A 6,384-nucleotide genomic window follows, 5' to 3' on the forward strand; every position below is an offset into this window, starting at 1 on the left:
TGCTGGACATTTTTCCTCCCTAGGTGCAGCACTTTGCATTTCTCCTTGTTGAATTGCATTCTGTTGTTTTGTGCCCGTATGTCCAACCTGTCCAGGTCTACTTGTAGTTGTTCCCTGCCCACCAGCGTGTCCACTTCTCCCCACAGTTTTGTGTCATCCGCAAACTTGGACAGAGTACACTTCACTCCCTCGTCCAAGTCGCTGATGAAGACATTGAAGAGTATCGGTCCAAGGACCCCACTGCCCACACCCTTCCAGGTCGATACCGACCCATCCACTACGACTCTCTGGGTACGACCCTCTAGCCAATTCGCCACCCACCAGACTGTGTAGTCATCTAAGTCACAGCCTCTTAACTTGTTCACCAGTATGGGGTGGGATACCGTATCGAAGGCCTTCCTGAAGTCTAAGTACACGACGTCTACCCCTATTCCTGCATCCAGGTGTTTTGTAACCTGGTCATAAAAAGAGACTAGATTAGTCAGGCATGATCTACCTGCTATGAACCCATGCTGGTTTTGCCTCAGCATCTTCCCCTACAGCTCCTCCCTTACCTCCAGATGATACCAGCAGCCCTCCAGCCAGGCAGTGTTGTTCCCTGGCCTCTAGCAGCCAAACTGCCCTGTTTATATGGGCAGCCCCTGATTCCAGAACGGCTGCCCTCATCAGGCACCTGGTGGCTGCCAGCTCCAGGCCCTTAAAGTGGCAGGCACACACAGTGCCCTGCCACAGGGGCTGTTGAACTAAAGCACTACCATTCTAATTAAAGTCCCCCCCTGCTCCACCCCAGGGCATGTATATAGGCACCTGGCATTTGCTCTGGGAAAGGTGACCTGAGCTGGTGACAGTCTTCCAAGACCAATAAAAGCTTTAACAGGAAGTACTAGACCTCTTGGTTTCTTTAGCTAGAGTCTGGTAGACTGGTATTTCGTTCTGAATCATTTCTGTCACTATTGGAAAAAAAAATTGCTGCACTGTGATTAGATGCCAGATAGCAGTGTTCTGCTATTTATAGCCTGGAACACTTCCTGACTTAAACAGGTAAGTCACGTACCAAACTCTTTTACCTTTAAAAAAATTTGATTTATAAAAGTAGAGGTGAACTGATAAAGAATGTTTTGGCTGATACTTGATGGCTGATTATTAACCAGCCATATTGGCCAATACCAATCCAATAGCTGATATACAGCCCAGCAGCTTGGAGAGCTGCGTCTGGCTGGTAAGTCTGTGGGGGGAAGCGGTGTGGGGGGAGGGAAGGGGTGTGTGGGGGGCAAATCAAGGCCGCCACAGCGAGGGAGGGAATGGGGCTGTGGCAGAGGTAGGCGCTGCCCAGCTGGGGTGGCGAATGTAACCCTGGAAGTGGGGCGGAGCTATGCACAGTTTGTTTGGGGGATGCGGTGCTGTGCAATTCCCCACTGCTGTGCACACCTCTGGGAAAGGTATGGGATGCACGTGCCCCCGGATTTGTGCATGGGACATGGGCAGGCTGCCTGCTGTGGGTTCGGGGCCAGGGGCTACACCAGCCTCTTCCCAGTGGGGGGGCTGGGCCAGGCCTGTGCTTGTGCCTGGCAGCGGCAGTGCTGAGAGGGGGGCCTATGGGGTACGCTTACAGCCACCCCAAAATTCCCTGTAGCCCCCACTCCCATTGCTGCTGCTGCCCACTCCAAGCGCAGGTCTGGCCCAGCTCCCTCAGTGGGAATAGACTGGCACAGCCCCTGGCCTCGAGACTGCAGTGGGCGACCTGCCCTCACCTTGTGCACAAATCCAGGAGGGCACTTGCCCCCCATGCCTCCCCTGGGGTTGTGCACAGCAGCGGGGAGCGGTCATCCTTCCCCATCCCCCCTTTACCACCCAGAGCTCTGTCCTGTGCCTTGATCTGCTCCCCCCATGCTGCGGCTGAATGCATGCATGTGGCATTTATTGGTGACATTGTTGGCTACACTGGCCAAAAAAAGCTGATTGCCAATAATATCAATTTTCCTTTTATTAGTGATGATCTGATATGGACCGATCTATCAGTGTACCTTTATACAAAAGAATAAAAATAAAGCATAAATACTTTCTGGGAAACCTAATGTTGCAATCCAAGGCCCATGGACTACATATACTTGCACCCTTTCCCCAAAAATTAGCCCTCTAAAATTAGGGCGAGTGTTTTAAATGAGGAAGCTAACTTCTGTGCTGGAATGGATGCATAGAGATGCTGAAGTGGCTGCCCGGGCTGTGCTGGTCTCCATGCTGCATAGAGGAGTGGTGATACCCACTCATCATCATCACTCATCCTTAAACTCCAGCAGCAAAAGCTTTACCTGCTCAGCCAAAAGCTGTTGTCAATTCAGTAGCGGCTTTGACCGGGTTACACCTCAAGCTTTTGGTGCTACAAGTAGTGGGCAAATGATGCTGATGAGGAAGCATTCGGCCATGGTGAGCTCCTGCTGTAGCAGTTAAGATTCTGGAAAAAATATTTTTTTTCTTTATTCTCCCTTACCAAACCAAGGGGGGTGTGTGTGTGTCTTATTTTGAGGACATGTGGTATGCATGTAAATATGGTATTTTTGATGTGATCCATCTAAGCATGCTAGGCCAGTCTACCTTTTATCTGGGACTGGCTGGCGCAGCAGTTTGGAAGGTTCATAGGTTTCTCCCTGAAGAGTCTTTCAGGACATGTTTTTTACAAGGTGGCCACAGCACACTGAGGCTAGGTATAGACTTACCATACTCAGCCGTGCCGCTGTGGACTACATGCTGACCTGGAGACACTAAGGCTGACCTTCCATGTCACTGCTGGTGGGCAAATTGTCCTTGCTATTCAACAGTGCTAATCAGCCTTTCCACAGCACTGTGTAAACACAGCTACAGTACTTCCAGTTAAGGGAGCAGACTGTACGGCAGGGGTGGGCAAAATGCGGCCAGATGCAGCCTCCCAGGCCATTCTATCCAGCTTGCGGGGCCTCTAAAAATTTTAGAAAATGAATGTTTATCTGCCCCTGGCTGCCTGTCACGCGGCCCTCAATGGCTTGCCAAAACTCAGTAAGCGGGCCTCCACCCAAAATAATTGCCCGCCCCTGCTGTATGGAGTAGCGTGGCCTGTTGGAGGGTGCTGTTGCTAGGTGTGATGAATTTGAGGCCTGAAGTGTAGCCTGAGCCTTCCTCCCCTGTTGTTTTGGAACAAATAGAGGCTTCAGCAACCTCTCAAGCTCTACAAAGGATCTTGATATCATGGGATGGATACAGCTGTGGTTCTTGCAACTTCATGGCTGTACTGGAAGACTCTGTGTCTCGTCAGAACTCAAAGAGCCTTGCAAACAGTAATGAGTTGAGTGTTGCAGCATCTTTGTGGAGAAGGGGTAGATTATCCCCATCTTACAGATGGGGAAATGAGCAGAGAGATGGAGTTGCAGAGCCAAAGAGAAAATTCAGGTGTGTATTTTTGTTGATTGCCACCACCCCACTCAACACTGAGGCCTATAGTGATTTAGGTTTCCAGTGACTTTGGTCTGAAAGGCCAGCTACCTTAGTAACAGTTGCCATGGGAAACACGAAGCTGTGATACCCTAGTAGCCGAAAATTACTCACTGTCATGATCTAAATTCCCTCTTAGGTTTTTTTTTTTTTTAAATCTCATTTTGTATTTCCTGGCTCGTAATTCTGCACATTATCTTTCTCAAAGTTGCCTTTTATCTGTTTTATAGAAGCTGTTTTTAATGAGGGATTTATTATATTTGTGCTTTTCATTCCACTTACAGAGATGCAATCAACCAATGAAATGCCCATCTCTGAAATAAGATAATTGTGCGATACATAGGCTTGTTTGATGTGTTTTGTTAATGGAGTGTTTATCTAAATATTTTGAAGTTAAGAAGCAAAGTAAAGCCTAGGCCAGAATATGTGTAAAATAATCTTCTGTGGGTCTTATATATTTGAGCCTCACAATAATGGAAAAAACAGGCCTTCGGCCTTAAGATTTGGCACAGCAGTAGGGGGATGTCAACAAGGAGGAGGGATTCCAACTCAGCTTCCTAGATTTGTTGGGCCAGATGGGCTTTATGGCTTTTGGGAATAAAGCTGCTGCTTCAATCTTCACAAAGCACAGTGTATGTTCCCTTTAGAGCAGGCCAGCTCTTGTTCCTTGTTCTCTCTGAATGCAAGGAATGACACTGAACAGGGATGTAAAGATGGAGATGAATGAAGGAGCAGAAGTGTGGTCTTGTGATGAGTGCATCAGAATAGATACTGGGTTCTGAATTCACTTCCAAACTCTAAAACCAAATTTCTGTGTGACATTGGACACAGTTGATTTATAACTTCTGACATTTTGAGAGGCATTAAGGAACCATAATTCTCATCATCCTTATTGGATATTGTAACCGCTCGGGGCCTCAGAAGTCATCCCCCCTCTCTCCTTTACTTTATCACGAAGCTGCGATATACCTCTCTACCTTTCTCAGATCCTGGTAAGCAACTACATAGATCGCTTATACAAAGTCATTCATACTCCTCTGGGGTCCTGATGAACTTGGGTGTTGCCCTGAACTCGCAGCACATTCAGAAGCCCTGTTCTTCCACTAAGGCTGAAGGCCACAAGGGAGGGATCTCTGAGTCACAACCACAAGTCTTTTAGATCAAAAAGGGAACCTCTGAGCAGATCTTTTCATTATGTCCTCTCCCTGCCCATTGCTTCTATTAGCGGTGTTCCTCAGGGGCCAGTGGCATGTTTATTAGGAAACCCGTATCTTCAGTGATCTCTCCAGACCAACATCACTCATGCCAAAACAAATTGTCTGCTGCACTACCAGGTTGTCAGCTGCTGGAAGAAGGCTGAGAGTTCATTTGTCCCATTATCACTTTTTTTTCCTTTCTTGTTCCCTGATGACCAGAGATCTGGGTTTTCCATTTGCTGCAAAAAACACAAATCTTCTCCTTTAAAGGAGAAAAATGCATTTTTCCTCTTTAAAGAAGAAAACTGCACAAAACCTCAGGTTTCCCTTTGCAGGCTGGCAGCCTTCCAGCATGCGAGGAGCTGCTTGGGGCTGGGTGGAGGGCAATTAGAGGTAGGGGGTACCGTGTTCGTGCGCACCTGCACGTGGCTGGCATACAGCCAGGCAGAGTGGAGGAAGCAGCCCCAGCTGCTGGATGCAGGTAAGTCTGTAGGGGGCAGGGGTTGGAGGGCCAGGACTTGGGGACTGTTTGCGGGGTGAAGCATGTGTGTGTAGGTGAGTAGGGATGTGTAGGGTGGGTGCCTGCTGGTGCTTTGGGAAGGTGTCTGGGTGCTGAGGCTGCAGCAGGGCAGGGGGGAAGGCACCAGTCCCTCCAGCAGGGGGAGGAGGGGCCTTACAAGCGCAGGAGGGAGTTGCATGGCTCAGCCAGGAGCACTGGGGCTGGTGCCTGTGCTCACAGGGACAGGGCAGCTGGGAGACTGACTTGGCAGCTAGGCTGCCTGACTTGGTGTGGGAGCCCCAGCTCAGGGTGGGGATGCCACAGGCCTCCCCTCCTCCTCTCTACACCCCACACTGGGTCTGGACTCACTCCGCCATTGCCTGAACATGTTGGATACACCACAACCGCCGCACTTTGTCCAGGCAGGACAGGGACAGCTCTGGCAGGGCTGGGGGGGCAGGAGGTTGCAGGTTGGGAGTGAGGGGCACTGGCAGGACTAAGAGGGCTGTGTGTTAAATTGTGTGTGTGTGTGTGTGTGTGTATTAGTGGTGTTTCACTTTAGTCACAGAAAAATGTGGATTTTGTTTCTTAATCAGAGACTTTGAGATTTTTATCAGAGAATTTGCAGTTTTTAAACAGAGAAAACCAGGATCCCTGCTGATGAGGTACCAATAAGTTACAGATATTTCACAATCTGTTGAGGTGGCTAACAGAAATCTTGCTCATCTCAGAGAGAATCCCATGCAAAGCATAGTCACCTCTGGATGTTTTCCAGCCCCAGTCCTTAGGTGAGACTATTCTGCCCATCTGTGAGGATCTTAGGAAACAACAAAAATAGGAGTAGATGTGGTGGGTACATGCCATGCAACATCTTCCACAATTGCAAACAGAAAGGACCAGACACTGACTAAGGGAATGCAAATGTCTTGTAATATCGCAACCCAGAAGCTGCATCCAGGCTGTCTTTGAGAGATCAAAACGGCCAAAATCTACTACCACAGAAAGACCTAACTACTGGATTTTTAGACATAAAGGCTACTATTCCCAGAGTCTCCTTCCAGGAGTTACCAATTATCAAGCATTTCTTTTTAAAATTTCTACTAGTTTTATGGGACCAGCTTTCCACCCAAAGAGACAAACTTCCCAGCAGACAACAGGAAGAACTTAGGTTGGGGGATGGCAGACAGAGAGCCCACTGCTTGTATGGCACTCCCAGTCAGCAATTGA

This window comes from Alligator sinensis, unplaced genomic scaffold (genome assembly GCF_000455745.1).
Source record: "Alligator sinensis unplaced genomic scaffold, ASM45574v1 scaffold21_1, whole genome shotgun sequence".
Classification (NCBI taxonomy): Eukaryota; Metazoa; Chordata; order Crocodylia; family Alligatoridae; genus Alligator; species Alligator sinensis.